This window comes from Petaurus breviceps, unplaced genomic scaffold (assembly GCF_028583685.1).
Source record: "Petaurus breviceps papuanus isolate PSGF00001 unplaced genomic scaffold, PetGlider_PUasm1.0 99, whole genome shotgun sequence".
NCBI lineage: Eukaryota > Metazoa > Chordata > Mammalia > Diprotodontia > Petauridae > Petaurus > Petaurus breviceps.
The window spans coordinates 17,205,305-17,210,764 of NW_027187465.1; the positions used below are offsets into that span (position 1 = coordinate 17,205,305).

Consider the following 5,460-nt stretch of genomic DNA (forward strand, 5'->3'; position numbering starts at 1 on the left):
ATCTATCTATCTATCTATCTATCTATCTATCTATCTATCTATCTATCTATCTATCTATCTATCTATCTATCTATCTATTTGTCTGTCTGTTTGTCTCTGTCTCCTCTCTGTCTATCCATCCATCTATCCATCCTATCCATCCATCCATCTATCCATCTATCTATCCATCTATCTATCTATCTTTCTGTCTGTCTGTCTGTATGTGTGTGTGTGTTGCAATTCCTTTGTAATGTCAATATTTTTTTTTTCTGTTTCCTCTAGTGGGAACCATCAAGCCACAAATTACTCTCAGTGAGCCAGGCTAACCCCTGCCCTACAGGAGCTGGTGGCTAAGGCTGGTATTACTGGTTTGCTGAATGAAAAGAAGTGATTTCTCTTGGGGAACCTAGGGTGAATGGTGAGTCACTCCAGGGAAGAGCTCCGGTACAGGCTGACTTTGTTTATCCCGCCTTCTGTCCTGTGCTCTCTAGGCCAGGCAGTGTAATATAAGGGATAAAATAGTGGATTGAGAATCAAGAAAACTTGAGTTCAAATTCCACCCCAGGTAGGTACTAGTTGTGTGACTCTAGACAAGTAATTTAGCCTTTGCGCACCTCAGTTTCTTCATCTGTAAAATGGTGGGGTGCGTGTGGGCTTGACCTCATTGATCCTTTACAGCTCTAACTCTCTGATCCCAAGTAGACAAGCTGAAGGCTCCCCCAGTCTTCTTTTACTCTCTGGTGTGCCACCTACCTGAGGAAGATCAGTTTAATCCTAATCCAATTTAATCAGTTCCCCTCTGTGCCCTGCCCTTTGCTAGGCAATCCAGACAGAAAGACAAAAAGGAGGGACTTTCTGACCATCAGAACCTACCATTTTTCTGGGCAGATGCAACATATATATAACTAAGGAAGACCTGAGGAGTTGGGAGGTAGGGGGATAGATGACGGGGGAGGGGGGAGCAGTGTGGGATACAGTAGGAAGAGAACTAGATTTGGAAACAGAAGACTGAGGTGAAATCTCAGTCTGACAATTAAAACCTCTGCACACCCTTGAACACCCTTCCCTTTCCTCTTCCCTTCTCCTTCCCTTCCCTCCTCTCTCTCCTTCCCTCTTCCCTTCCCCCTTTCTCTTTTTCTTCCCCTTCCTTCTTCCCTCCCCTTTCCCCCTCTCCTCTTCCTTTCCCTTCCCTCTTCTCTCCCCCCAGCCTCCCCTTTCCCCCTTTCTTCTTCTCTTCCTTTCCCTCGTCCCTCCCCTTTCCCCTTTGCCTCTTTTCTTCCCTTCCCTTCTCTCTTCCCTTCCCCCTTTCCTCTTCCCTCCTTTCCTTCCCAACCCCCATCTCTTTCATTCTTTCCTAGATTTTTTTTTATACATGGCAGTGTCCTTCAGTTGTATCTGTCCAGGACAAATATAAACTTGAGAGGAAGGCTCCCTCAAAGGTCACTGACCTTCTCTCCCTGAAGCCTCATTAAAGATCCCAAGTGATGTTTTGAAGTCTCAGAGTAATCCCTCAACAAACCATGGGTAGGAACGGAAGCCTTCTTGGGCCCCTATGCTACTGATCTGAGGCTGGTTGGCCGGACGGCTCTGGAGCCAGCTGTGATAGGAATCAGTCCCCCAGCTTGTTTGGGGAGGGACCCAATGGGTGCCATAAACCTTCATGGCTAGCTTGCGATGTGACTCCAGGGTCTGGAGCTATCTTTTCCAGCATCAGTGAGGATCCACCTCCTTTGGAAGTGATAATTACAGGTAGCAGTGCTGCTGAGAGGCCCTTAATCCCCAGGTTTAGCCAGGAGGATTTATGTGGGTTGTGCTCTTTGCCCTCTCCTCCCCAGAGACTTCGAACTGATTGTACAAACAAGCAGTGGACTCCTGGGCCTGCTAAGGAGAAGCACATTGTCAGTATTAGGAGCCAGAGGCTTGCCAATCCCCCAAGCTAATAATGAAAAGGGGTGTAAGAGGAAAACAAAACTGGGAGTCAAATCACCTGGGTTAAAATGGCAGCCCTGTAAATTACTGTGTGGCCTCCAGGAAATCATTTAACCTCTCTGGGCCTCAGTTTCCTCCTCTGTAAAATGGGGAATTGGGATTAAAAGATCGCCAGCATCCCTCCCAGATTTTGATTGTGTCTTCTTCAGGAAACCAACAAAAATGAGACTGAAGACTGAAGGGGTTTAAAAAAATGGCTGAAGGTGGATATTGGAAAGGACAGACATTACTCCTCTTATCAGAACTCTCCAGTGACTTCCCATTGCAGAGGAAACCCCTGGAGACAGCATTTCTATAATCACTCTCCATTGCCTATATGGCATCTTAGAATATTGATTTAGAATAGGGGCCATTCCCTCTTTTTGTGTCATGGATCCCCATGACAGAGTAGAGATGCCTATGGACCCATTCTCCACGTAATGTTTTTAAATGCAAAAATAAAATATTCCAGGATTACAAAGAAAACCAATTACATTGAAATATATTATTACTAAAATGTAAACACAAAACAAGTTCACAGATAGCCCAGGTTGAGAATCTTTGCTTTAGAGGCAGTAATGTTGTATTAGAAAGACAGTCAGCCTTGGCTGTGCTGAGATCTGGGATCAAGTCTTATTTCTGACCCATACTGGCTGTGTGGCCCAGGGCAAGTAATTTAACCTCTAAGGTCTGTATCTAGTAAAGAAAGCAGTGACCTGCATTAGTTAGCAGAGGGACTTTCCTCCCTTGGGAGTCCCCTACACCAACATTGTTCAGCCCTTATCCCTATCTTACTATATTGCTCTATGCAGACCCATTCTTTCCCCTTCTTCAATGGAAGAATTTACAAGAAAAGATTTACAAATGTAACAAATAGTGTAAGGTGATAGCATATTGGACATCAGAGATCTAAGGCCAGAGGGACCTCAAGCAATCATTTGAGCCCAAGGGACTTAAGAAATTATCAAAGCCAAAACTCATTTCACAGATAAGGAAATTACAATATGGGGGCAAGCTATTTGTTCAAGGTCTCATGGGAGGTAAGTGACAGAATCAGGATTCAAACCTTATCCCAAATCTCTGACTTTTTCTAAGTCACATCCTAATCACCATCACAATCCTCCTCACTCCCCTCTCCATTCCTTTGCTGCCATCCCTTGGCTCTGGATCAGCCCCTTCCCAGACATGATCTATGATTCCCTATCCTATGATCTTCCTCTATTTATCCCATAGTCCTACTTTCTTCTCTCCATCCACTATCCTTCCATTACAGCCAAGGGTCATTAGATCACTAAGATTAGACATGCAGGTCGATTTTTTTTTTTTAATGGAACTAAGTTGACATAAGGAATCCTATTCCACCACCACACCTCCAGACACTGAGGAATGAGATAGGGGTGAAAAGGTGGGCCTGGCAGTGTGCTGGTAGTAAATGTTTAAGAACTGGCTCTTATTGCCGCTGCCCCCCAGTGTTCCTAGGGCACATTTATTAGGCGAATCTGCATTATTAACTTTTTTCGCATAGCTTTCTTAAGTCTAGACAATCAACAGAACTATAAAGTAATCTCTGACATGTAGCTTTGCCAATTTCAAAGGGGTAAATGCTCACATAGAAAATTTAACAAGTGGCTCTTAACCTGTTGGCTGGTTTCAGCTGACTCTAATGCATTCCTGGAGAGGACCCAGAGTTCTGCAAATTTCTCCCTTATACTAGAGCACTTCAAAACACACAGAGCCACATAAACCCACGAAGACACGCTTACATGCACACATGTATGTGTCCAGGCTCTTCCATATTTTCTCAAACTTGTAGAGTGTATTTAGAGAATTCTTCTAGGGACCACACTCTCAGAATCTCTGGGACATGGTAATCCCCCCTTGACCAGGGAATCTGAGAGGATAGAATCTGAATTTAGTAAAGCATTGAATGTTCTCCATAAACTGTCCTTAGTCTTCTTTTTTTTCATTTATTTCCTCTTCCCTGACAACTGCCCCCACCAAGAAAACCCCAAGAAAAAAACACCCTCACCATATTTCATGCTTCCTGAACAATTCTTTCCCACCTCATCTCTCTCTCTCTCTCCCTCCCTCCCTCCCTCCCTCTTTCCTTCCCTCCCTCTCTCTCTCTCTCTCTCTCTCTCTCTCCATCTCTCTCTGTCACACACACACACACAAATACACACACACACACTTACCTCCTTCTAGGAATAATGATCTCTCTTCTCCTCTTTAGCTGTCCCAATATTACCCATCTTTCAAGGTCTACCACAAATCCCACTTCCAATATCCATCCTTCCCAAGTCTATCCAACCCCTACTGATTCTTCCTTCCTCTGAACTCAGAACAATTACCTTCAAGAATGCTCATTTGGCAATTAGCAGATCACATACCGACTCATTACATTGCTTGCCTGCTATTTCTAGTGACTTCTCATCTCACAATGCTGCCTAACTTTTCACACATCCATTTCTTGTTTTACCTAGAGGCCCAGGAGGACTTCCTGGGATCACAGAATTTGAATTGGGAGGAAACTCAGAGGTCATTGAGTCCAACCTATATCAGAACAAATCCCCTCTACGGCATCCCTGGCAAGTGGTCATCTAGCTTTGCCTCCTGAGATAGCCTGATTCCATTTGAGACAACTCTAATTATTAGCCAGTCTTCCCAATGTCATATTTATATTTGCCTCTCCCATTCATTATTCCTCATTCTGCTTGTTAAGGCAGGCTGAACAAGATGGTCCTTCACAGACTTAAAGACAGCCATCATGCTCCTGTACTGTTAAAAGTATTCTAAGCATTCTATTCTCCAAGTGAATCATTCCTAGTTCTTTCAAAATATCCTTATTCAGAGCCCTTTCCTTAACCCCCCCCCCAGATGATAGTGCTCCTTCTCTTAATAAACTTGTATTTAGTTTGTTTATCCTTATTTTGTGTATATTTGTGTGTGTATGTGCCTGCCTAAGAACGTAAATTCTTGATAGCAGCAATCGCTGTTGTGTTAGCTTTGTATCCCCAGTTCCTAGGGCCTGTCGTAGGTACTGATGGATTGATTGATCAATGGTATGAACCCAAGACTTTTCACCATCCTGATTTTTTGCTTCTGAATTCACCAGCTTATCAATACTCATAAGTGAGCACAATACCTGAGCTATGGCCTGACCAATGCAGAGTCCCAAAGGATTATAATTTTACTAGTCCCAGACACTAAGCCTTAAAAAAAATAACTGAAGATCAACAAGACTCTTTTAGCTGCCATATCTCAGATTAATGGGTGGTATGTTGTATGGTTACTGTTTTATGTTCTCTTCTTAATAAATGCTGTTAATAAGAGCTAATTTGGTCTACTGACTGATTGTTAACAGGAAGACAACTGGTGTGTGCTTGTGAGTCATAGTGTTAGGAAGTTAGTATTTCTGTTTACATCTTAGAGTGGCAGCATGGGCTCATACCCTGGTCTTGCCATGTACTACCGATGTGACCTTTGCCATGTCATTTCCTATCTCTAGTCTTA

The 5,460-nt window shown here is 43.5% G+C and overlaps 1 long non-coding RNA gene across 1 annotated transcript in view; it reads right to left on the minus strand.

The window, feature by feature from the left end:
- LOC138156263 (uncharacterized) overlaps positions 1-4,289 on the minus strand; it is a 12,040-nt gene extending 7,751 nt beyond the window's left edge. The window contains exon 1 of the long non-coding RNA XR_011167110.1: positions 4,143-4,289. This is a non-coding gene — a long non-coding RNA (uncharacterized lncRNA). The remainder of the gene's footprint in view (positions 1-4,142) is intronic.
- Positions 4,290-5,460: the final 1,171 nt, after the last annotated feature.